The sequence below is a fragment of the Chiloscyllium punctatum genome, chromosome 36, assembly GCF_047496795.1.
Source record: "Chiloscyllium punctatum isolate Juve2018m chromosome 36, sChiPun1.3, whole genome shotgun sequence".
NCBI classification, from domain to species: Eukaryota; Metazoa; Chordata; class Chondrichthyes; order Orectolobiformes; family Hemiscylliidae; genus Chiloscyllium; species Chiloscyllium punctatum.
In genome coordinates this window covers 37,249,870-37,276,446 of record NC_092774.1, presented here as the reverse complement: position 1 = coordinate 37,276,446, position 26,577 = coordinate 37,249,870, and the positions used below count along the sequence as shown (strand labels likewise).

At 46.7% G+C, this 26,577-nt stretch overlaps 8 non-coding genes across 8 annotated transcripts; all 8 read left to right on the top strand.

The window, feature by feature from the left end:
• Nucleotides 1-773: 773 nt before the first annotated feature.
• Nucleotides 774-847, top strand: trnan-guu (transfer RNA asparagine (anticodon GUU)). The gene has a single exon. It is a non-coding gene; the product is annotated as a tRNA-Asn (tRNA).
• A 3,286-nt stretch (nucleotides 848-4,133) lies between these two features.
• trnan-guu (transfer RNA asparagine (anticodon GUU)) lies at nucleotides 4,134-4,207 on the top strand. The gene has a single exon. It is a non-coding gene; the product is annotated as a tRNA-Asn (tRNA).
• A 3,286-nt stretch (nucleotides 4,208-7,493) lies between these two features.
• Nucleotides 7,494-7,567, top strand: trnan-guu (transfer RNA asparagine (anticodon GUU)). The gene has a single exon. It is a non-coding gene; the product is annotated as a tRNA-Asn (tRNA).
• Nucleotides 7,568-10,853: 3,286 nt separating this feature from the next.
• trnan-guu (transfer RNA asparagine (anticodon GUU)) lies at nucleotides 10,854-10,927 on the top strand. Its single transcript has one exon. It is a non-coding gene; the product is annotated as a tRNA-Asn (tRNA).
• A 3,285-nt stretch (nucleotides 10,928-14,212) lies between these two features.
• On the top strand, nucleotides 14,213-14,286 carry trnan-guu (transfer RNA asparagine (anticodon GUU)). The gene has a single exon. It is a non-coding gene; the product is annotated as a tRNA-Asn (tRNA).
• Nucleotides 14,287-17,572: 3,286 nt separating this feature from the next.
• On the top strand, nucleotides 17,573-17,646 carry trnan-guu (transfer RNA asparagine (anticodon GUU)). The gene has a single exon. It is a non-coding gene; the product is annotated as a tRNA-Asn (tRNA).
• A 3,286-nt stretch (nucleotides 17,647-20,932) lies between these two features.
• trnan-guu (transfer RNA asparagine (anticodon GUU)) lies at nucleotides 20,933-21,006 on the top strand. The gene has a single exon. It is a non-coding gene; the product is annotated as a tRNA-Asn (tRNA).
• A 3,286-nt stretch (nucleotides 21,007-24,292) lies between these two features.
• On the top strand, nucleotides 24,293-24,366 carry trnan-guu (transfer RNA asparagine (anticodon GUU)). Its single transcript has one exon. It is a non-coding gene; the product is annotated as a tRNA-Asn (tRNA).
• Nucleotides 24,367-26,577: the final 2,211 nt, after the last annotated feature.

The window sequence follows — 26,577 nt, the reverse complement described above, 5'->3', positions numbered from 1 at the left end:
CTTTTCATTCAAGAACTTCAATCCCTGTCCTCTGGTAACTGACTCTGGTCAGTGGCAATTGGTTCTTCTGATCATTAAACTGCCCATTCCCACCGCTTCTTCCTCCATCGTGACCAACAGCCCCAGGAAATCTCCAGTTTTCCTTCTTTGCTCCAAAGCGAACATTCTCCACCTTGGGAATGTCTCCCCAAAATGGAAATTCCTCATCCCTGGACATGAGGCAAGGCGTACAATTGGAAGAGATTTTGGCAAAATATTGTCAGTTAGGAAATGGAAAAATGTTCAAATGTTCATGAAGCAACACAGAAATCCCAGTCTCCAGCTTTGTGAACCTTTAGAAACACTTTGCGAAACGGATTTCGAGGAGAATGAAAGATGACCGGTCCGATTGAGCAGAGACAGTCCAGACACCGTCCCCTTGTTGACGAGGCCGGGAGGTTGACTCTGATGTTCTTGGCACATGAACTGATCTGAGACAATGAAAGAATTGTCGTTCCTGCACATCATGAATTCAAACCCCTTCTCCCCTGCGAGCCAACGAGAGAACTCGGGAACAGGCAAAACACTGAAAGGCTGGAAGGGCGACGGCCCCGGAGTAAGAAAGCTAGTTCCTCGTGACATGGATGTGTCTGCAGACTGTCCCCGGTATCTCCACAAGAGATCTCCCAGGCTTGATTATGGAAAAGTAAAACTGATAGACGACAATTGTAATTCTCGGCGGGGAGGCTGAAGTATAAAATCACCAGGCGATGGTGCAGCCCAATTCAGCGCCTGTCTCTGTGGCGCAATTGGTCAGCGCGTTCGGCTGTTAACCGAAAGGTTGGTGGTTCGAGCCCACCCGGGGGCGGTGTGTTCGCTGCCCTTCTTTGGCTTCGAAGCTGTGCGCTTTTAATGGCGTCAGGAAAATTTTCCCCAAACGGAAATCTTCTCCACAAAGGGGTTTCTGAATTGAATTGATGTCTAACGGAAGGGACTGCGTTTGCTGAGAAGACGAGACCAAAAGAGAAACTAGGCAGGTTTGACAGTACCTGTCGGTGAAAACACAATTTTGAAATGTTGCCTCTGATTCTCTTTCCACAGATGTTGCCTGACCTGCTGAGTTCCTCCTGCAATTTCTAACTGAAAGTTCATTTCATCTTTTGGGGTGAAACACCGAAATATCTGCAAACACCATGTGCCGATATTTAACCCTTTCGAATCACTGTGAAGTGATTGGATTCAAACAAACTCTGCGATGATTCACTCTTTCTCAGCTCCAAAGGCAGACAGGCCTGGGAAGTCAAGCTGTCAGTGTGGTTCTGTATTCGTGGGCCGAGTGGTTAATGCGATGTACATGAAATCCATTGCGGTTTCCCCTCGCAGGTGTGAACCCTGCCGAGTACAAAATGAGAAATGTCGTCGAAAAGAAAGGGAGCTTGCTCCCCGGCTTCTTCTTTAAGATTCAAATCAGTGGAGGGGGAAAAATATTTCACTCAAATTGGGACTGGTGGGAATCTGCAACCCACTGCCTGTTCGGGTGGAACAAGCAGATACCCGCAGAGCTTCTTTTGAGGCTATGAGCAAAGTGTTTGGAAATGAGACTAGAAGAGTGAGGGGCTTGAAATCGTGATCGAAATGAAGCAGGCACCTGAGGACAAGGGTGTTTCCTTTGCCAGTGAAAGATACTGCTTCACCAAGTTGGGCCTGTGGAAGGGAATCAGTGACGGTGATTATCTTTGGTTGTTCGCCTTGTGAATGAACCCATTGCTGCGCATGTCCGTGCTAACGTCAGAACTCTGCAGCATGGTGGCGTGAGATACGCACAGGGCCGGGGCCAATGGATGATGCATCTGACTCCACCTCCCTGTTTGAAATGCAGCTCACAGCTTCTTCACACACCCCAATTAATCTTTCTCATTGTCCTGTAGCCGGCATACGGTTTGAATTCCCGATCTGCGGGAATGAGAATCCTTTCACTGTCTCGCGTCAGTAAATGTCCCTGAGAACATCTGAGTCAACTCACAGCGCAGTCATATGAGGGGAAGCTGAAATAGCCACACATGCTGCTCACGGGCACATTTTATTCTCCCCAACTCAACGCCTCAAACACTGCGGCTCCTGGGAGTGGAAAAGAAACAATCACCAAAACCCAGTCCAAGCTCTGTGAATCTTCAGAAAATCAGCAAACGTTCATCCCTTCGGATTTTCTATCCTGGGCTGACAGGGATGGGTTTTGTCACTCTTTTGTAGGACATTGCAAGTGGATGTTTTGCAAACATGCACTACAATGCAATCTGATTAATCAGGACCTGGATGTTTTCGGTCTTTGAATGTATGTGTTGTGCTCCAGAACTTTGCTGTTCACAGTTTATAATACTTATCTTCCCAGTCCCCTGTATCACTTGTCGAAAATGTTTAATTTGTGTCTTGTAATCCTTTCACTGTCTGCTAATGAGGATAGCGTTTCCGTGTTTTACCTAAATTATCTTGACCTTGCATACCTCAAGCCTCAAGCGAATTTCACGAGAAACCTTCTCCAGTTCAAAAGCCAACTGTTCATGATGGCTCTGTTCCTTGTCACGTGTCCAATTTCAGATCGATGTTGTTAATGTCCCTTCTACTCCTTCAGATCCAGGTTTCGCTCACAGGGCTAGAACAGAACTGTCACCAAATACATTTACCAATCTACGTTCATCCTATCGATTGTATTAGCATCATCAACACTTCTCATCAAAATAACTCGAGAGACTTTCATCACAATTTTCTGTGAACAGTCATACATTAGCTTTGCTGAATGAACCCCAAATTTCTTGAAGTGGCTCCTTATTTTCGGCCCTGATTATTAATCTCTCTACGCATGGGAATGGATCCTTCCCAGCCGCTCTATCTCTCATCAATGTGTGTAGTTCAATTCGATCTCCCATCAGCCTCCTCTGTCCTGATCAAATCCAGTGCAACAGGAACCGTTGGGGCTATGGCGCGGACAGGACAATCCCAATACTCACCTTTCCTGTTAGAACTATTCCATGAGAAAGTTTAGACCACAACTTTGGGCGTGTAGTTGTGGCCGAACACTTAAGGTGTTGGCGTAGAGATCCTTTGGGGCTCCCCGCCCAGGGTGGTAACCTGCTGGCTATGATTTCTTCGCTGGCGATTTTAAATGACTTCCTGTTGGTTGCATTATCGCTCAAACTTCACAAAACCCGTCTCAATAAAGACCCGTTTTCTCATGTCTGGGAATTGATTGCCATGCAGGAAACTCGGGTTCTGAACAAACAACGTACCAGACTCACAACGTCAGCTCTGTTTCCCTTTCCACAGATGCTGCTCGACCCGTTGGCTTTCTGCAGTATTCTCTGTGTTTATTAGGCACAAGTGCTGCTTTTCATTCAAGAACTTCAATCCCTGTCCTCTGGTAACTGACTCTGGTCAGTGGCAATTGGTTCTTCTGATCATTAAACTGCCCATTCCCACCGCTTCTTCCTCCATCGTGACCAACAGCCCCAGGAAATCTCCAGTTTTCCTTCTTTGCTCCAAAGCGAACATTCTCCACCTTGGGAATGTCTCCCCAAAATGGAAATTCCTCATCCCTGGACATGAGGCAAGGCGTACAATTGGAAGAGATTTTGGCAAAATATTGTCAGTTAGGAAATGGAAAAATGTTCAAATGTTCATGAAGCAACACAGAAATCCCAGTCTCCAGCTTTGTGAACCTTTAGAAACACTTTGCGAAACGGATTTCGAGGAGAATGAAAGATGACCGGTCCGATTGAGCAGAGACAGTCCAGACACCGTCCCCTTGTTGACGAGGCCGGGAGGTTGACTCTGATGTTCTTGGCACATGAACTGATCTGAGACAATGAAAGAATTGTCGTTCCTGCACATCATGAATTCAAACCCCTTCTCCCCTGCGAGCCAACGAGAGAACTCGGGAACAGGCAAAACACTGAAAGGCTGGAAGGGCGACGGCCCCGGAGTAAGAAAGCTAGTTCCTCGTGACATGGATGTGTCTGCAGACTGTCCCCGGTATCTCCACAAGAGATCTCCCAGGCTTGATTATGGAAAAGTAAAACTGATAGACGACAATTGTAATTCTCGGCGGGGAGGCTGAAGTATAAAATCACCAGGCGATGGTGCAGCCCAAGTCAGCGCCTGTCTCTGTGGCGCAATTGGTCAGCGCGTTCGGCTGTTAACCGCGAGGTTGGTGGTTCGAGCCCACCCAGGGGCGGTGTGTTCGCTGCCCTTCTTTGGCTTCGAAGCTGTGCGCTTTTAATGGCGTCAGGAAAATTTTCCCCAAACGGAAATCTTCTCCACAAAGGGGTTTCTGAATTGAATTGATGTCTAACGGAAGGGACTGCGTTTGCTGAGAAGACGAGACCAAAAGAGAAACTAGGCAGGTTTGACAGTACCTGTCGGTGAAAACACAATTTTGAAATGTTGCCTCTGATTCTCTTTCCACAGATGTTGCCTGACCTGCTGAGTTCCTCCTGCAATTTCTAACTGAAAGTTCATTTCATCTTTTGGGGTGAAACACCGAAATATCTGCAAACACCATGTGCCGATATTTAACCCTTTCGAATCACTGTGAAGTGATTGGATTCAAACAAACTCTGCGATGATTCACTCTTTCTCAGCTCCATAGGCAGACAGACCTGGGAAGTCAAGCTGTCAGTGTGGTTCTGTATTCGTGGGCCGAGTGGTTAATGCGATGTACATGAAATCCATTGCGGTTTCCCCTCGCAGGTGTGAACCCTGCCGAGTACAAAATGAGAAATGTCGTCGAAAAGAAAGGGAGCTTGCTCCCCGGCTTCTTCTTTAAGATTCAAATCAGTGGAGGGGGAAAAATATTTCACTCAAATTGGGACTGGTGGGAATCTGCAACCCACTGCCTGTTCGGGTGGAACAAGCAGATACCCGCAGAGCTTCTTTTGAGGCTATGAGCAAAGTGTTTGGAAATGAGACTCGAACAGTGAGGTGCTTGAAATCGTGATCGAAATGAAGCAGGCACCTGAGGACAAGGGTGTTTCCTTTGCCAGTGAAAGATACTGCTTCACCAAGTTGGGCCTGTGGAAGGGAATCAGTGACGGTGATTATCTTTGGTTGTTCGCCTTGTGAATGAACCCATTGCTGCGCATGTCCGTGCTAACGTCAGAACTCTGCAGCATGGTGGCGTGAGATACGCACAGGGCCGGGGCCAATGGATGATGCATCTGACTCCACCTCCCTGTTTGAAATGCAGCTCACAGCTTCTTCACACACCCCAATTAATCTTTCTCATTGTCCTGTAGCCGGCATACGGTTTGAATTCCCGATCTGCGGGAATGAGAATCCTTTCACTGTCTCGCGTCAGTAAATGTCCCTGAGAACATCTGAGTCAACTCACAGCGCAGTCATATGAGGGGAAGCCGAAATAGCCCCACATGCTGCTCACGGGCACATTTTATTCTCCCCAACTCAACGCCTCAAACACTGCGGCTCCTGGGAGTGGAAAAGAAACAATCACCAAAACCCAGTCCAAGCTCTGTGAATCTTCAGAAAATCAGCAAACGTTCATCCCTTCGGATTTTCTATCCTGGGCTGACAGGGATGGGTTTTGTCACTCTTTTGTAGGACATTGCAAGTGGATGTTTTGCAAACATGCACTACAATGCAATCTGATTAATCAGGACCTGGATGTTTTCGGTCTTTGAATGTATGTGTTGTGCTCCAGAACTTTGCTGTTCACAGTTTATAATACTTATCTTCCCAGTCCCCTGTATCACTTGTCGAAAATGTTTAATTTGTGTCTTGTAATCCTTTCACTGTCTGCTAATGAGGATAGCGTTTCCGTGTTTTACCTAAATTATCTTGACCTTGCATACCTCAAGCCTCAAGCGAATTTCACGAGAAACCTTCTCCAGTTCAAAAGCCAACTGTTCATGATGGCTCTGTTCCTTGTCACGTGTCCAATTTCAGATCGATGTTGTTAATGTCCCTTCTACTCCTTCAGATCCAGGTTTCGCTCACAGGGCTGGAACAGAACTGTCACCAAATACATTTACCAATCTACGTTCATCCTATCGATTGTATTAGCATCATCAACACTTCTCATCAAAATAACTCGAGAGACTTTCATCACAATTTTCTGTGAACAGTTCTACATTAGCTTTGCTGAATGAACCCCAAATTTCTTGAAGTGGCTCCTTATTTTCGGCCCTGATTATTAATCTCTCTACGCATGGGAATGGATCCTTCCCAGCCGCTCTATCTCTCATCAATGTGTGTAGTTCAATTCGATCTCCCATCAGCCTCCTCTGTCCTGATCAAATCCAGGGCAACAGGAACCGTTGGGGCTATGGCGCGGACAGGACAATCCCAATACTCACCTTTCCTGTTAGAACTATTCCATGAGAAAGTTTAGACCACAACTTTGGGCGTGTAGTTGTGGCCGAACACTTAAGGTGTTGGCGTAGAGATCCTTTGGGGCTCCCCGCCCAGGGTGGTAACCTGCTGGCTATGATTTCTTCGCTGGCGATTTTAAATGACTTCCTGTTGGTTGCATTATCGCTCAAACTTCACAAAACCCGTCTCAATAAAGACCCGTTTTCTCATGTCTGGGAATTGATTGCCATGCAGGAAACTCGGGTTCTGAACAAACAACGTACCAGACTCACAACGTCAGCTCTGTTTCCCTTTCCACAGATGCTGCTCGACCCGTTGGCTTTCTGCAGTATTCTCTGTGTTTATTAGGCACAAGTGCTGCTTTTCATTCAAGAACTTCAATCCCTGTCCTCTGGTAACTGACTCTGGTCAGTGGCAATTGGTTCTTCTGATCATTAAACTGCCCATTCCCACCGCTTCTTCCTCCATCGTGACCAACAGCCCCAGGAAATCTCCAGTTTTCCTTCTTTGCTCCAAAGCGAACATTCTCCACCTTGGGAATGTCTCCCCAAAATGGAAATTCCTCATCCCTGGACATGAGGCAAGGCGTACAATTGGAAGAGATTTTGGCAAAATATTGTCAGTTAGGAAATGGAAAAATGTTCAAATGTTCATGAAGCAACACAGAAATCCCAGTCTCCAGCTTTGTGAACCTTTAGAAACACTTTGCGAAACGGATTTCGAGGAGAATGAAAGATGACCGGTCCGATTGAGCAGAGACAGTCCAGACACCGTCCCCTTGTTGACGAGGCCGGGAGGTTGACTCTGATGTTCTTGGCACATGAACTGATCTGAGACAATGAAAGAATTGTCGTTCCTGCACATCATGAATTCAAACCCCTTCTCCCCTGCGAGCCAACGAGAGAACTCGGGAACAGGCAAAACACTGAAAGGCTGGAAGGGCGACGGCCCCGGAGTAAGAAAGCTAGTTCCTCGTGACATGGATGTGTCTGCAGACTGTCCCCGGTATCTCCACAAGAGATCTCCCAGGCTTGATTATGGAAAAGTAAAACTGATAGACGACAATTGTAATTCTCGGCGGGGAGGCTGAAGTATAAAATCACCAGGCGATGGTGCAGCCCAATTCAGCGCCTGTCTCTGTGGCGCAATTGGTCAGCGCGTTCGGCTGTTAACCGAAAGGTTGGTGGTTCGAGCCCACCCGGGGGCGGTGTGTTCGCTGCCCTTCTTTGGCTTCGAAGCTGTGCGCTTTTAATGGCGTCAGGAAAATTTTCCCCAAACGGAAATCTTCTCCACAAAGGGGTTTCTGAATTGAATTGATGTCTAACGGAAGGGACTGCGTTTGCTGAGAAGACGAGACCAAAAGAGAAACTAGGCAGGTTTGACAGTACCTGTCGGTGAAAACACAATTTTGAAATGTTGCCTCTGATTCTCTTTCCACAGATGTTGCCTGACCTGCTGAGTTCCTCCTGCAATTTCTAACTGAAAGTTCATTTCATCTTTTGGGGTGAAACACCGAAATATCTGCAAACACCATGTGCCGATATTTAACCCTTTCGAATCACTGTGAAGTGATTGGATTCAAACAAACTCTGCGATGATTCACTCTTTCTCAGCTCCAAAGGCAGACAGGCCTGGGAAGTCAAGCTGTCAGTGTGGTTCTGTATTCGTGGGCCGAGTGGTTAATGCGATGTACATGAAATCCATTGCGGTTTCCCCTCGCAGGTGTGAACCCTGCCGAGTACAAAATGAGAAATGTCGTCGAAAAGAAAGGGAGCTTGCTCCCCGGCTTCTTCTTTAAGATTCAAATCAGTGGAGGGGGAAAAATATTTCACTCAAATTGGGACTGGTGGGAATCTGCAACCCACTGCCTGTTCGGGTGGAACAAGCAGATACCCGCAGAGCTTCTTTTGAGGCTATGAGCAAAGTGTTTGGAAATGAGACTAGAAGAGTGAGGGGCTTGAAATCGTGATCGAAATGAAGCAGGCACCTGAGGACAAGGGTGTTTCCTTTGCCAGTGAAAGATACTGCTTCACCAAGTTGGGCCTGTGGAAGGGAATCAGTGACGGTGATTATCTTTGGTTGTTCGCCTTGTGAATGAACCCATTGCTGCGCATGTCCGTGCTAACGTCAGAACTCTGCAGCATGGTGGCGTGAGATACGCACAGGGCCGGGGCCAATGGATGATGCATCTGACTCCACCTCCCTGTTTGAAATGCAGCTCACAGCTTCTTCACACACCCCAATTAATCTTTCTCATTGTCCTGTAGCCGGCATACGGTTTGAATTCCCGATCTGCGGGAATGAGAATCCTTTCACTGTCTCGCGTCAGTAAATGTCCCTGAGAACATCTGAGTCAACTCACAGCGCAGTCATATGAGGGGAAGCTGAAATAGCCCCACATGCTGCTCACGGGCACATTTTATTCTCCCCAACTCAACGCCTCAAACACTGCGGCTCCTGGGAGTGGAAAAGAAACAATCACCAAAACCCAGTCCAAGCTCTGTGAATCTTCAGAAAATCAGCAAACGTTCATCCCTTCGGATTTTCTATCCTGGGCTGACAGGGATGGGTTTTGTCACTCTTTTGTAGGACATTGCAAGTGGATGTTTTGCAAACATGCACTACAATGCAATCTGATTAATCAGGACCTGGATGTTTTCGGTCTTTGAATGTATGTGTTGTGCTCCAGAACTTTGCTGTTCACAGTTTATAATACTTATCTTCCCAGTCCCCTGTATCACTTGTCGAAAATGTTTAATTTGTGTCTTGTAATCCTTTCACTGTCTGCTAATGAGGATAGCGTTTCCGTGTTTTACCTAAATTATCTTGACCTTGCATACCTCAAGCCTCAAGCGAATTTCACGAGAAACCTTCTCCAGTTCAAAAGCCAACTGTTCATGATGGCTCTGTTCCTTGTCACGTGTCCAATTTCAGATCGATGTTGTTAATGTCCCTTCTACTCCTTCAGATCCAGGTTTCGCTCACAGGGCTAGAACAGAACTGTCACCAAATACATTTACCAATCTACGTTCATCCTATCGATTGTATTAGCATCATCAACACTTCTCATCAAAATAACTCGAGAGACTTTCATCACAATTTTCTGTGAACAGTCATACATTAGCTTTGCTGAATGAACCCCAAATTTCTTGAAGTGGCTCCTTATTTTCGGCCCTGATTATTAATCTCTCTACGCATGGGAATGGATCCTTCCCAGCCGCTCTATCTCTCATCAATGTGTGTAGTTCAATTCGATCTCCCATCAGCCTCCTCTGTCCTGATCAAATCCAGGGCAACAGGAACCGTTGGGGCTATGGCGCGGACAGGACAATCCCAATACTCACATTTCCTGTTAGAACTATTCCATGAGAAAGTTTAGACCACAACTTTGGGCGTGTAGTTGTGGCCGAACACTTAAGGTGTTGGCGTAGAGATCCTTTGGGGCTCCCCGCCCAGGGTGGTAACCTGCTGGCTATGATTTCTTCGCTGGCGATTTTAAATGACTTCCTGTTGGTTGCATTATCGCTCAAACTTCACAAAACCCGTCTCAATAAAGACCCGTTTTCTCATGTCTGGGAATTGATTGCCATGCAGGAAACTCGGGTTCTGAACAAACAACGTACCAGACTCACAACGTCAGCTCTGTTTCCCTTTCCACAGATGCTGCTCGACCCGTTGGCTTTCTGCAGTATTCTCTGTGTTTATTAGGCACAAGTGCTGCTTTTCATTCAAGAACTTCAATCCCTGTCCTCTGGTAACTGACTCTGGTCAGTGGCAATTGGTTCTTCTGATCATTAAACTGCCCATTCCCACCGCTTCTTCCTCCATCGTGACCAACAGCCCCAGGAAATCTCCAGTTTTCCTTCTTTGCTCCAAAGCGAACATTCTCCACCTTGGGAATGTCTCCCCAAAATGGAAATTCCTCATCCCTGGACATGAGGCAAGGCGTACAATTGGAATAGATTTTGGCAAAATATTGTCAGTTAGGAAATGGAAAAATGTTCAAATGTTCATGAAGCAACACAGAAATCCCAGTCTCCAGCTTTGTGAACCTTTAGAAACACTTTGCGAAACGGATTTCGAGGAGAATGAAAGATGACCGGTCCGATTGAGCAGAGACAGTCCAGACACCGTCCCCTTGTTGACGAGGCCGGGAGGTTGACTCTGATGTTCTTGGCACATGAACTGATCTGAGACAATGAAAGAATTGTCGTTCCTGCACATCATGAATTCAAACCCCTTCTCCCCTGCGAGCCAACGAGAGAACTCGGGAACAGGCAAAACACTGAAAGGCTGGAAGGGCGACGGCCCCGGAGTAAGAAAGCTAGTTCCTCGTGACATGGATGTGTCTGCAGACTGTCCCCGGTATCTCCACAAGAGATCTCCCAGGCTTGATTATGGAAAAGTAAAACTGATAGACGACAATTGTAATTCTCGGCGGGGAGGCTGAAGTATAAAATCACCAGGCGATGGTGCAGCCCAAGTCAGCGCCTGTCTCTGTGGCGCAATTGGTCAGCGCGTTCGGCTGTTAACCGCGAGGTTGGTGGTTCGAGCCCACCCAGGGGCGGTGTGTTCGCTGCCCTTCTTTGGCTTCGAAGCTGTGCGCTTTTAATGGCGTCAGGAAAATTTTCCCCAAACGGAAATCTTCTCCACAAAGGGGTTTCTGAATTGAATTGATGTCTAACGGAAGGGACTGCGTTTGCTGAGAAGACGAGACCAAAAGAGAAACTAGGCAGGTTTGACAGTACCTGTCGGTGAAAACACAATTTTGAAATGTTGCCTCTGATTCTCTTTCCACAGATGTTGCCTGACCTGCTGAGTTCCTCCTGCAATTTCTAACTGAAAGTTCATTTCATCTTTTGGGGTGAAACACCGAAATATCTGCAAACACCATGTGCCGATATTTAACCCTTTCGAATCACTGTGAAGTGATTGGATTCAAACAAACTCTGCGATGATTCACTCTTTCTCAGCTCCATAGGCAGACAGACCTGGGAAGTCAAGCTGTCAGTGTGGTTCTGTATTCGTGGGCCGAGTGGTTAATGCGATGTACATGAAATCCATTGCGGTTTCCCCTCGCAGGTGTGAACCCTGCCGAGTACAAAATGAGAAATGTCGTCGAAAAGAAAGGGAGCTTGCTCCCCGGCTTCTTCTTTAAGATTCAAATCAGTGGAGGGGGAAAAATATTTCACTCAAATTGGGACTGGTGGGAATCTGCAACCCACTGCCTGTTCGGGTGGAACAAGCAGATACCCGCAGAGCTTCTTTTGAGGCTATGAGCAAAGTGTTTGGAAATGAGACTCGAACAGTGAGGTGCTTGAAATCGTGATCGAAATGAAGCAGGCACCTGAGGACAAGGGTGTTTCCTTTGCCAGTGAAAGATACTGCTTCACCAAGTTGGGCCTGTGGAAGGGAATCAGTGACGGTGATTATCTTTGGTTGTTCGCCTTGTGAATGAACCCATTGCTGCGCATGTCCGTGCTAACGTCAGAACTCTGCAGCATGGTGGCGTGAGATACGCACAGGGCCGGGGCCAATGGATGATGCATCTGACTCCACCTCCCTGTTTGAAATGCAGCTCACAGCTTCTTCACACACCCCAATTAATCTTTCTCATTGTCCTGTAGCCGGCATACGGTTTGAATTCCCGATCTGCGGGAATGAGAATCCTTTCACTGTCTCGCGTCAGTAAATGTCCCTGAGAACATCTGAGTCAACTCACAGCGCAGTCATATGAGGGGAAGCTGAAATAGCCCCACATGCCGCTCACGGGCACATTTTATTCTCCCCAACTCAACGCCTCAAACACTGCGGCTCCTGGGAGTGGAAAAGAAACAATCACCAAAACCCAGTCCAAGCTCTGTGAATCTTCAGAAAATCAGCAAACGTTCATCCCTTCGGATTTTCTATCCTGGGCTGACAGGGATAGGTTTTGTCACTCTTTTGTAGGACATTGCAAGTGGATGTTTTGCAAACATGCACTACAATGCAATCTGATTAATCAGGACCTGGATGTTTTCGGTCTTTGAATGTATGTGTTGTGCTCCAGAACTTTGCTGTTCACAGTTTATAATACTTATCTTCCCAGTCCCCTGTATCACTTGTCGAAAATGTTTAATTTGTGTCTTGTAATCCTTTCACTGTCTGCTAATGAGGATAGCGTTTCCGTGTTTTACCTAAATTATCTTGACCTTGCATACCTCAAGCCTCAAGCGAATTTCACGAGAAACCTTCTCCAGTTCAAAAGCCAACTGTTCATGATGGCTCTGTTCCTTGTCACGTGTCCAATTTCAGATCGATGTTGTTAATGTCCCTTCTACTCCTTCAGATCCAGGTTTCGCTCACAGGGCTAGAACAGAACTGTCACCAAATACATTTACCAATCTACGTTCATCCTATCGATTGTATTAGCATCATCAACACTTCTCATCAAAATAACTCGAGAGACTTTCATCACAATTTTCTGTGAACAGTCATACATTAGCTTTGCTGAATGAACCCCAAATTTCTTGAAGTGGCTCCTTATTTTCGGCCCTGATTATTAATCTCTCTACGCATGGGAATGGATCCTTCCCAGCCGCTCTATCTCTCATCAATGTGTGTAGTTCAATTCGATCTCCCATCAGCCTCCTCTGTCCTGATCAAATCCAGGGCAACAGGAACCGTTGGGGCTATGGCGCGGACAGGACAAGCCCAATACTCACCTTTCCTGTTAGAACTATTCCATGAGAAAGTTTAGACCACAACTTTGGGCGTGTAGTTGTGGCCGAACACTTAAGGTGTTGGCGTAGAGATCCTTTGGGGCTCCCCGCCCAGGGTGGTAACCTGCTGGCTATGATTTCTTCGCTGGCGATTTTAAATGACTTCCTGTTGGTTGCATTATCGCTCAAACTTCACAAAACCCGTCTCAATAAAGACCCGTTTTCTCATGTCTGGGAATTGATTGCCATGCAGGAAACTCGGGTTCTGAACAAACAACGTACCAGACTCACAACGTCAGCTCTGTTTCCCTTTCCACAGATGCTGCTCGACCCGTTGGCTTTCTGCAGTATTCTCTGTGTTTATTAGGCACAAGTGCTGCTTTTCATTCAAGAACTTCAATCCCTGTCCTCTGGTAACTGACTCTGGTCAGTGGCAATTGGTTCTTCTGATCATTAAACTGCCCATTCCCACCGCTTCTTCCTCCATCGTGACCAACAGCCCCAGGAAATCTCCAGTTTTCCTTCTTTGCTCCAAAGCGAACATTCTCCACCTTGGGAATGTCTCCCCAAAATGGAAATTCCTCATCCCTGGACATGAGGCAAGGCGTACAATTGGAAGAGATTTTGGCAAAATATTGTCAGTTAGGAAATGGAAAAATGTTCAAATGTTCATGAAGCAACACAGAAATCCCAGTGTCCAGCTTTGTGAACCTTTAGAAACACTTTGCGAAGCGGATTTCGAGGAGAATGAAAGATGACCGGTCCGATTGAGCAGAGACAGTCCAGACACCGTCCCCTTGTTGACGAGGCCGGGAGGTTGACTCTGATGTTCTTGGCACATGAACTGATCTGAGACAATGAAAGAATTGTCGTTCCTGCACATCATGAATTCAAACCCCTTCTCCCCTGCGAGCCAACGAGAGAACTCGGAAACAGGCAAAACACTGAAAGGCTGGAAGGGCGACGGCCCCGGAGTAAGAAAGCTAGTTCCTCGTGACATGGATGTGTCTGCAGACTGTCCCCGGTATCTCCACAAGAGATCTCCCAGGCTTGATTATGGAAAAGTAAAACTGATAGACGACAACTGTAATTCTCGGCGGGGAGGCTGAATTATAAAATCACCAGGCGATGTGCAGCCCAAGACAGCGCCTGTCTCTGTGGCGCAATTGGTCCGCGTGTTCGGCTGTTAACCGAAAGGTTGGTGGTTCGAGCCCACCCAGGGGCGGTGTGTTCGCTGCCCTTCTTTGGCTTCGAAGCTGTGCGCTTTTAATGGCGTCAGGAAAATTTTCCCCAAACGGAAATCTTCTCCACAAAGGGGTTTCTAAATTGAATTGATGTCTAACGGAAGGGACTGCGTTTGCTGAGAAGACGAGACCAAAAGAGAAACTAGGCAGGTTTGACAGTACCTGTCGGTGAAAACACAATTTTGAAATGTTGCCTCTGATTCTCTTTCCACAGATGTTGCCTGACCTGCTGAGTTCCTCCTGCAATTTCTAACTGAAAGTTCATTTCATCTTTTGGGGTGAAACACCGAAATATCTGCAAACACCATGTGCCGATATTTAACCCTTTCGAATCACTGTGAAGTGATTGGATTCAAACAAACTCTGCGATGATTCACTCTTTCTCAGCTCCATAGGCAGACAGGCCTGGGAAGTCAAGCTGTCAGTGTGGTTCTGTATTCGTGGGCCGAGTGGTTAATGCGATGTACATGAAATCCATTGCGGTTTCCCCTCGCAGGTGTGAACCCTGCCGAGTACAAAATGAGAAATGTCGTCGAAAAGAAAGGGAGCTTGCTCCCCGGCTTCTTCTTTAAGATTCAAATCAGTGGAGGGGGAAAAATATTTCACTCAAATTGGGACTGGTGGGAATCTGCAACCCACTGCCTGTTCGGGTGGAACAAGCAGATACCCGCAGAGCTTCTTTGGAGACTATGAGCAAAGTGTTTGGAAATGAGACTCGAACAGTGAGGTGCTTGAAATCGTGATCGAAATGAAGCAGGCACCTGAGGACAAGGGTGTTTCCTTTGCCAGTGAAAGATACTGCTTCACCAAGTTGGGCCTGTGGAAGGGAATCAGTGACGGTGATTATCTTTGGTTGTTCGCCTTGTGAATGAACCCATTGCTGCGCATGTCCGTGCTAACGTCAGAACTCTGCAGCATGGTGGCGTGAGATACGCACAGGGTCGGGGCCAATGGATGATGCATCTGACTCCACCTCCCTGTTTGAAATGCAGCTCACAGCTTCTTCACACACCCCAATTAATCTTTCTCATTGTCCTGTAGCCGGCATACGGTTTGAATTCCCGATCTGCGGGAATGAGAATCCTTTCACTGTCTCGCGTCAGTAAATGTCCCTGAGAACATCTGAGTCAACTCACAGCGCAGTCATATGAGGGGAAGCTGAAATAGCCCCACATGCTGCTCACGGGCACATTTTATTCTCCCCAACTCAACGCCTCAAACACTGCGGCTCCTGGGAGTGGAAAAGAAACAATCACCAAAACCCAGTCCAAGCTCTGTGAATCTTCAGAAAATCAGCAAACGTTCATCCCTTCGGATTTTCTATCCTGGGCTGACAGGGATGGGTTTTGTCACTCTTTTGTAGGACATTGCAAGTGGATGTTTTGCAAACATGCACTACAATGCAATCTGATTAATCAGGACCTGGATGTTTTCGGTCTTTGAATGTATGTGTTGTGCTCCAGAACTTTGCTGTTCACAGTTTATAATACTTATCTTCCCAGTCCCCTGTATCACTTGTCGAAAATGTTTAATTTGTGTCTTGTAATCCTTTCACTGTCTGCTAATGAGGATAGCGTTTCCGTGTTTTACCTAAATTATCTTGACCTTGCATACCTCAAGCCTCAAGCGAATTTCACGAGAAACCTTCTCCAGTTCAAAAGCCAACTGTTCATGATGGCTCTGTTCCTTGTCACGTGTCCAATTTCAGATCGATGTTGTTAATGTCCCTTCTACTCCTTCAGATCCAGGTTTCGCTCACAGGGCTAGAACAGAACTGTCACCAAATACATTTACCAATCTACGTTCATCCTATCGATTGTATTAGCATCATCAACACTTCTCATCAAAATAACTCGAGAGACTTTCATCACAATTTTCTGTGAACAGTCATACATTAGCTTTGCTGAATGAACCCCAAATTTCTTGAAGTGGCTCCTTATTTTCGGCCCTGATTATTAATCTCTCTACGCATGGGAATGGATCCTTCCCAGCCGCTCTATCTCTCATCAATGTGTGTAGTTCAATTCGATCTCCCATCAGCCTCCTCTGTCCTGATCAAATCCAGTGCAACAGGAACCGTTGGGGCTATGGCGCGGACAGGACAATCCCAATACTCACCTTTCCTGTTAGAACTATTCCATGAGAAAGTTTAGACCACAACTTTGGGCGTGTAGTTGTGGCCGAACACTTAAGGTGTTGGCGTAGAGATCCTTTGGGGCTCCCCGCCCAGGGTGGTAACCTGCTGGCTATGATTTCTTCGCTGGCGATTTTAAATGACTTCCTGTTGGTTGCATTATCGCTCAAACTTCACAAAACCCGTCTCAATAAAGACCCGTTTTCTCATGTCTGGGAATTGATTGCCATGCAGGAAACTCGGGTTCTGAACAAACAACGTACCAGACTCACAACGTCAGCTCTGTTTCCCTTTCCACAGATGCTGCTCGACCCGTTGGCTTTCTGCAGTATTCTCTGTGTTTATTAGGCACAAGTGCTGCTTTTCATTCAAGAACTTCAATCCCTGTCCTCTGGTAACTGACTCTGGTCAGTGGCAATTGGTTCTTCTGATCATTAAACTGCCCATTCCCACCGCTTCTTCCTCCATCGTGACCAACAGCCCCAGGAAATCTCCAGTTTTCCTTCTTTGCTCCAAAGCGAACATTCTCCATCTTGGGAATGTCTCCCCAAAATGGAAATTCCTCATCCCTGGACATGAGGCAAGGCGTACAATTGGAAGAGATTTTGGCAAAATATTGTCAGTTAGGAAATGGAAAAATGTTCAAATGTTCATGAAGCAACACAGAAATCCCAGTCTCCAGCTTTGTGAACCTTTAGAAACACTTTGCGAAGCGGATTTCGAGGAGAATGAAAGATGACCGGTCCGATTGAGCAGAGACAGTCCAGACACCGTCCCCTTGTTGACGAGGCCGGGAGGTTGACTCTGATGTTCTTGGCACATGAACTGATCTGAGACAATGAAAGAATTGTCGTTCCTGCACATCATGAATTCAAACCCCTTCTCCCCTGCGAGCCAACGAGAGAACTCGGGAACAGGCAAAACACTGAAAGGCTGGAAGGGCGACGGCCCCGGAGTAAGAAAGCTAGTTCCTCGTGACATGGATGTGTCTGCAGACTGTCCCCGGTATCTCCACAAGAGATCTCCCAGGCTTGATTATGGAAAAGTAAAACTGATAGACGACAATTGTAATTCTCGGCGGGGAGGCTGAAGTATAAAATCACCAGGCGATGGTGCAGCCCAAGTCAGCGCCTGTCTCTGTGGCGCAATTGGTCAGCGCGTTCGGCTGTTAACCGAAAGGTTGGTGATTCGAGCCCACCCAGGGGCGGTGTGTTCGCTGCCCTTCTTTGGCTTCGAAGCTGTGCGCTTTTAATGGCGTCAGGAAAATTTTCCCCCAACGGAAATCTTCTCCACAAAGGGGTTTCTGAATTGAATTGATGTCTAACGGAAGGGACTGCGTTTGCTGAGAAGACGAGACCAAAAGAGAAACTAGGCAGGTTTGACAGTACCTGTCGGTGAAAACACAATTTTGAAATGTTGCCTCTGATTCTCTTTCCACAGATGTTGCCTGACCTGCTGAGTTCCTCCTGCAATTTCTAACTGAAAGTTCATTTCATCTTTTGGGGTGAAACACCGAAATATCTGCAAACACCATGTGCCGATATTTAACCCTTTCGAATCACTGTGAAGTGATTGGATTCAAACAAACTCTGCGATGATTCACTCTTTCTCAGCTCCATAGGCAGACAGGCCTGGGAAGTCAAGCTGTCAGTGTGGTTCTGTATTCGTGGGCCGAGTGGTTAATGCGATGTACATGAAATCCATTGCGGTTTCCCCTCGCAGGTGTGAACCCTGCCGAGTACAAAATGAGAAATGTCGTCGAAAAGAAAGGGAGCTTGCTCCCCGGCTTCTTCTTTAAGATTCAAATCAGTGGAGGGGGAAAAATATTTCACTCAAATTGGGACTGGTGGGAATCTGCAACCCACTGCCTGTTCGGGTGGAACAAGCAGATACCCGCAGAGCTTCTTTTGAGGCTATGAGCAAAGTGTTTGGAAATGAGACTCGAACAGTGAGGTGCTTGAAATCGTGATCGAAATGAAGCAGGCACCTGAGGACAAGGGTGTTTCCTTTGCCAGTGAAAGATACTGCTTCACCAAGTTGGGCCTGTGGAAGGGAATCAGTGACGGTGATTATCTTTGGTTGTTCGCCTTGTGAATGAACCCATTGCTGCGCATGTCCGTGCTAACGTCAGAACTCTGCAGCATGGTGGCGTGAGATACGCACAGGGTCGGGGCCAATGGATGATGCATCTGACTCCACCTCCCTGTTTGAAATGCAGCTCACAGCTTCTTCACACACCCCAATTAATCTTTCTCATTGTCCTGTAGCCGGCATACGGTTTGAATTCCCGATCTGCGGGAATGAGAATCCTTTCACTGTCTCGCGTCAGTAAATGTCCCTGAGAACATCTGAGTCAACTCACAGCGCAGTCATATGAGGGGAAGCTGAAATAGCCCCACATGCTGCTCACGGGCACATTTTATTCTCCCCAACTCAACGCCTCAAACACTGCGGCTCCTGGGAGTGGAAAAGAAACAATCACCAAAACCCAGTCCAAGCTCTGTGAATCTTCAGAAAATCAGCAAACGTTCATCCCTTCGGATTTTCTATCCTGGGCTGACAGGGATGGGTTTTGTCACTCTTTTGTAGGACATTGCAAGTGGATGTTTTGCAAACATGCACTACAATGCAATCTGATTAATCAGGACCTGGATGTTTTCGGTCTTTGAATGTATGTGTTGTGCTCCAGAACTTTGCTGTTCACAGTTTATAATACTTATCTTCCCAGTCCCCTGTATCACTTGTCGAAAATGTTTAATTTGTGTCTTGTAATCCTTTCACTGTCTGCTAATGAGGATAGCGTTTCCGTGTTTTACCTAAATTATCTTGACCTTGCATACCTCAAGCCTCAAGCGAATTTCACGAGAAACCTTCTCCAGTTCAAAAGCCAACTGTTCATGATGGCTCTGTTCCTTGTCACGTGTCCAATTTCAGATCGATGTTGTTAATGTCCCTTCTACTCCTTCAGATCCAGGTTTCGCTCACAGGGCTAGAACAGAACTGTCACCAAATACATTTACCAATCTACGTTCATCCTATCGATTGTATTAGCATCATCAACACTTCTCATCAAAATAACTCGAGAGACTTTCATCACAATTTTCTGTGAACAGTCATACATTAGCTTTGCTGAATGAACCCCAAATTTCTTGAAGTGGCTCCTTATTTTCGGCCCTGATTATTAATCTCTCTACGCATGGGAATGGATCCTTCCCAGCCGCTCTATCTCTCATCAATGTGTGTAGTTCAATTCGATCTCCCATCAGCCTCCTCTGTCCTGATCAAATCCAGTGCAACAGGAACCGTTGGGGCTATGGCGCGGACAGGACAATCCCAATACTCACCTTTCCTGTTAGAACTATTCCATGAGAAAGTTTAGACCACAACTTTGGGCGTGTAGTTGTGGCCGAACACTTAAGGTGTTGGCGTAGAGATCCTTTGGGGCTCCCCGCCCAGGGTGGTAACCTGCTGGCTATGATTTCTTCGCTGGCGATTTTAAATGACTTCCTGTTGGTTGCATTATCGCTCAAACTTCACAAAACCCGTCTCAATAAAGACCCGTTTTCTCATGTCTGGGAATTGATTGCCATGCAGGAAACTCGGGTTCTGAACAAACAACGTACCAGACTCACAACGTCAGCTCTGTTTCCCTTTCCACAGATGCTGCTCGACCCGTTGGCTTTCTGCAGTATTCTCTGTGTTTATTAGGCACAAGTGCTGCTTTTCATTCAAGAACTTCAATCCCTGTCCTCTGGTAACTGACTCTGGTCAGTGGCAATTGGTTCTTCTGATCATTAAACTGCCCATTCCCACCGCTTCTTCCTCCATCGTGACCAACAGCCCCAGGAAATCTCCAGTTTTCCTTCTTTGCTCCAAAGCGAACATTCTCCATCTTGGGAATGTCTCCCCAAAATGGAAATTCCTCATCCCTGGACATGAGGCAAGGCGTACAATTGGAAGAGATTTTGGCAAAATATTGTCAGTTAGGAAATGGAAAAATGTTCAAATGTTCATGAAGCAACACAGAAATCCCAGTCTCCAGCTTTGTGAACCTTTAGAAACACTTTGCGAAGCGGATTTCGAGGAGAATGAAAGATGACCGGTCCGATTGAGCAGAGACAGTCCAGACACCGTCCCCTTGTTGACGAGGCCGGGAGGTTGACTCTGATGTTCTTGGCACATGAACTGATCTGAGACAATGAAAGAATTGTCGTTCCTGCACATCATGAATTCAAACCCCTTCTCCCCTGCGAGCCAACGAGAGAACTCGGGAACAGGCAAAACACTGAAAGGCTGGAAGGGCGACGGCCCCGGAGTAAGAAAGCTAGTTCCTCGTGACATGGATGTGTCTGCAGACTGTCCCCGGTATCTCCACAAGAGATCTCCCAGGCTTGATTATGGAAAAGTAAAACTGATAGACGACAATTGTAATTCTCGGCGGGGAGGCTGAAGTATAAAATCACCAGGCGATGGTGCAGCCCAAGTCAGCGCCTGTCTCTGTGGCGCAATTGGTCAGCGCGTTCGGCTGTTAACCGAAAGGTTGGTGGTTCGAGCCCACCCAGGGGCGGTGTGTTCGCTGCCCTTCTTTGGCTTCGAAGCTGTGCGCTTTTAATGGCGTCAGGAAAATTTTCCCCCAACGGAAATCTTCTCCACAAAGGGGTTTCTGAATTGAATTGATGTCTAACGGAAGGGACTGCGTTTGCTGAGAAGACGAGACCAAAAGAGAAACTAGGCAGGTTTGACAGTACCTGTCGGTGAAAACACAATTTTGAAATGTTGCCTCTGATTCTCTTTCCACAGATGTTGCCTGACCTGCTGAGTTCCTCCTGCAATTTCTAACTGAAAGTTCATTTCATCTTTTGGGGTGAAACACCGAAATATCTGCAAACACCATGTGCCGATATTTAACCCTTTCGAATCACTGTGAAGTGATTGGATTCAAACAAACTCTGCGATGATTCACTCTTTCTCAGCTCCATAGGCAGACAGGCCTGGGAAGTCAAGCTGTCAGTGTGGTTCTGTATTCGTGGGCCGAGTGGTTAATGCGATGTACATGAAATCCATTGCGGTTTCCCCTCGCAGGTGTGAACCCTGCCGAGTACAAAATGAGAAATGTCGTCGAAAAGAAAGGGAGCTTGCTCCCCGGCTTCTTCTTTAAGATTCAAATCAGTGGAGGGGGAAAAATATTTCACTCAAATTGGGACTGGTGGGAATCTGCAACCCACTGCCTGTTCGGGTGGAACAAGCAGATACCCGCAGAGCTTCTTTTGAGGCTATGAGCAAAGTGTTTGGAAATGAGACTCGAACAGTGAGGTGCTTGAAATCGTGATCGAAATGAAGCAGGCACCTGAGGACAAGGGTGTTTCCTTTGCCAGTGAAAGATACTGCTTCACCAAGTTGGGCCTGTGGAAGGGAATCAGTGACGGTGATTATCTTTGGTTGTTCGCCTTGTGAATGAACCCATTGCTGCGCATGTCCGTGCTAACGTCAGAACTCTGCAGCATGGTGGCGTGAGATACGCACAGGGTCGGGGCCAATGGATGATGCATCTGACTCCACCTCCCTGTTTGAAATGCAGCTCACAGCTTCTTCACACACCCCAATTAATCTTTCTCATTGTCCTGTAGCCGGCATACGGTTTGAATTCCCGATCTGCGGGAATGAGAATCCTTTCACTGTCTCGCGTCAGTAAATGTCCCTGAGAACATCTGAGTCAACTCACAGCGCAGTCATATGAGGGGAAGCTGAAATAGCCCCACATGCTGCTCACGGGCACATTTTATTCTCCCCAACTCAACGCCTCAAACACTGCGGCTCCTGGGAGTGGAAAAGAAACAATCACCAAAACCCAGTCCAAGCTCTGTGAATCTTCAGAAAATCAGCAAACGTTCATCCCTTCGGATTTTCTATCCTGGGCTGACAGGGATGGGTTTTGTCACTCTTTTGTAGGACATTGCAAGTGGATGTTTTGCAAACATGCACTACAATGCAATCTGATTAATCAGGACCTGGATGTTTTCGGTCTTTGAATGTATGTGTTGTGCTCCAGAACTTTGCTGTTCACAGTTTATAATACTTATCTTCCCAGTCCCCTGTATCACTTGTCGAAAATGTTTAATTTGTGTCTTGTAATCCTTTCACTGTCTGCTAATGAGGATAGCGTTTCCGTGTTTTACCTAAATTATCTTGACCTTGCATACCTCAAGCCTCAAGCGAATTTCACGAGAAACCTTCTCCAGTTCAAAAGCCAACTGTTCATGATGGCTCTGTTCCTTGTCACGTGTCCAATTTCAGATCGATGTTGTTAATGTCCCTTCTACTCCTTCAGATCCAGGTTTCGCTCACAGGGCTAGAACAGAACTGTCACCAAATACATTTACCAATCTACGTTCATCCTATCGATTGTATTAGCATCATCAACACTTCTCATCAAAATAACTCGAGAGACTTTCATCACAATTTTCTGTGAACAGTCATACATTAGCTTTGCTGAATGAACCCCAAATTTCTTGAAGTGGCTCCTTATTTTCGGCCCTGATTATTAATCTCTCTACGCATGGGAATGGATCCTTCCCAGCCGCTCTATCTCTCATCAATGTGTGTAGTTCAATTCGATCTCCCATCAGCCTCCTCTGTCCTGATCAAATCCAGTGCAACAGGAACCGTTGGGGCTATGGCGCGGACAGGACAATCCCAATACTCACCTTTCCTGTTAGAACTATTCCATGAGAAAGTTTAGACCACAACTTTGGGCGTGTAGTTGTGGCCGAACACTTAAGGTGTTGGCGTAGAGATCCTTTGGGGCTCCCCGCCCAGGGTGGTAACCTGCTGGCTATGATTTCTTCGCTGGCGATTTTAAATGACTTCCTGTTGGTTGCATTATCGCTCAAACTTCACAAAACCCGTCTCAATAAAGACCCGTTTTCTCATGTCTGGGAATTGATTGCCATGCAGGAAACTCGGGTTCTGAACAAACAACGTACCAGACTCACAACGTCAGCTCTGTTTCCCTTTCCACAGATGCTGCTCGACCCGTTGGCTTTCTGCAGTATTCTCTGTGTTTATTAGGCACAAGTGCTGCTTTTCATTCAAGAACTTCAATCCCTGTCCTCTGGTAACTGACTCTGGTCAGTGGCAATTGGTTCTTCTGATCATTAAACTGCCCATTCCCACCGCTTCTTCCTCCATCGTGACCAACAGCCCCAGGAAATCTCCAGTTTTCCTTCTTTGCTCCAAAGCGAACATTCTCCATCTTGGGAATGTCTCCCCAAAATGGAAATTCCTCATCCCTGGACATGAGGCAAGGCGTACAATTGGAAGAGATTTTGGCAAAATATTGTCAGTTAGGAAATGGAAAAATGTTCAAATGTTCATGAAGCAACACAGAAATCCCAGTCTCCAGCTTTGTGAACCTTTAGAAACACTTTGCGAAGCGGATTTCGAGGAGAATGAAAGATGACCGGTCCGATTGAGCAGAGACAGTCCAGACACCGTCCCCTTGTTGACGAGGCCGGGAGGTTGACTCTGATGTTCTTGGCACATGAACTGATCTGAGACAATGAAAGAATTGTCGTTCCTGCACATCATGAATTCAAACCCCTTCTCCCCTGCGAGCCAACGAGAGAACTCGGGAACAGGCAAAACACTGAAAGGCTGGAAGGGCGACGGCCCCGGAGTAAGAAAGCTAGTTCCTCGTGACATGGATGTGTCTGCAGACTGTCCCCGGTATCTCCACAAGAGATCTCCCAGGCTTGATTATGGAAAAGTAAAACTGATAGACGACAATTGTAATTCTCGGCGGGGAGGCTGAAGTATAAAATCACCAGGCGATGGTGCAGCCCAAGTCAGCGCCTGTCTCTGTGGCGCAATTGGTCAGCGCGTTCGGCTGTTAACCGAAAGGTTGGTGGTTCGAGCCCACCCAGGGGCGGTGTGTTCGCTGCCCTTCTTTGGCTTCGAAGCTGTGCGCTTTTAATGGCGTCAGGAAAATTTTCCCCCAACGGAAATCTTCTCCACAAAGGGGTTTCTGAATTGAATTGATGTCTAACGGAAGGGACTGCGTTTGCTGAGAAGACGAGACCAAAAGAGAAACTAGGCAGGTTTGACAGTACCTGTCGGTGAAAACACAATTTTGAAATGTTGCCTCTGATTCTCTTTCCACAGATGTTGCCTGACCTGCTGAGTTCCTCCTGCAATTTCTAACTGAAAGTTCATTTCATCTTTTGGGGTGAAACACCGAAATATCTGCAAACACCATGTGCCGATATTTAACCCTTTCGAATCACTGTGAAGTGATTGGATTCAAACAAACTCTGCGATGATTCACTCTTTCTCAGCTCCATAGGCAGACAGGCCTGGGAAGTCAAGCTGTCAGTGTGGTTCTGTATTCGTGGGCCGAGTGGTTAATGCGATGTACATGAAATCCATTGCGGTTTCCCCTCGCAGGTGTGAACCCTGCCGAGTACAAAATGAGAAATGTCGTCGAAAAGAAAGGGAGCTTGCTCCCCGGCTTCTTCTTTAAGATTCAAATCAGTGGAGGGGGAAAAATATTTCACTCAAATTGGGACTGGTGGGAATCTGCAACCCACTGCCTGTTCGGGTGGAACAAGCAGATACCCGCAGAGCTTCTTTTGAGGCTATGAGCAAAGTGTTTGGAAATGAGACTCGAACAGTGAGGTGCTTGAAATCGTGATCGAAATGAAGCAGGCACCTGAGGACAAGGGTGTTTCCTTTGCCAGTGAAAGATACTGCTTCACCAAGTTGGGCCTGTGGAAGGGAATCAGTGACGGTGATTATCTTTGGTTGTTCGCCTTGTGAATGAACCCATTGCTGCGCATGTCCGTGCTAACGTCAGAACTCTGCAGCATGGTGGCGTGAGATACGCACAGGGTCGGGGCCAATGGATGATGCATCTGACTCCACCTCCCTGTTTGAAATGCAGCTCACAGCTTCTTCACACACCCCAATTAATCTTTCTCATTGTCCTGTAGCCGGCATACGGTTTGAATTCCCGATCTGCGGGAATGAGAATCCTTTCACTGTCTCGCGTCAGTAAATGTCCCTGAGAACATCTGAGTCAACTCACAGCGCAGTCATATGAGGGGAAGCTGAAATAGCCCCACATGCTGCTCACGGGCACATTTTATTCTCCCCAACTCAACGCCTCAAACACTGCGGCTCCTGGGAGTGGAAAAGAAACAATCACCAAAACCCAGTCCAAGCTCTGTGAATCTTCAGAAAATCAGCAAACGTTCATCCCTTCGGATTTTCTATCCTGGGCTGACAGGGATGGGTTTTGTCACTCTTTTGTAGGACATTGCAAGTGGATGTTTTGCAAACATGCACTACAATGCAATCTGATTAATCAGGACCTGGATGTTTTCGGTCTTTGAATGTATGTGTTGTGCTCCAGAACTTTGCTGTTCACAGTTTATAATACTTATCTTCCCAGTCCCCTGTATCACTTGTCGAAAATGTTTAATTTGTGTCTTGTAATCCTTTCACTGTCTGCTAATGAGGATAGCGTTTCCGTGTTTTACCTAAATTATCTTGACCTTGCATACCTCAAGCCTCAAGCGAATTTCACGAGAAACCTTCTCCAGTTCAAAAGCCAACTGTTCATGATGGCTCTGTTCCTTGTCACGTGTCCAATTTCAGATCGATGTTGTTAATGTCCCTTCTACTCCTTCAGATCCAGGTTTCGCTCACAGGGCTAGAACAGAACTGTCACCAAATACATTTACCAATCTACGTTCATCCTATCGATTGTATTAGCATCATCAACACTTCTCATCAAAATAACTCGAGAGACTTTCATCACAATTTTCTGTGAACAGTCATACATTAGCTTTGCTGAATGAACCCCAAATTTCTTGAAGTGGCTCCTTATTTTCGGCCCTGATTATTAATCTCTCTACGCATGGGAATGGATCCTTCCCAGCCGCTCTATCTCTCATCAATGTGTGTAGTTCAATTCGATCTCCCATCAGCCTCCTCTGTCCTGATCAAATCCAGGGCAACAGGAACCGTTGGGGCTATGGCGCGGACAGGACAATCCCAATACTCACCTTTCCTGTTAGAACTATTCCATGAGAAAGTTTAGACCACAACTTTGGGCGTGTAGTTGTGGCCGAACACTTAA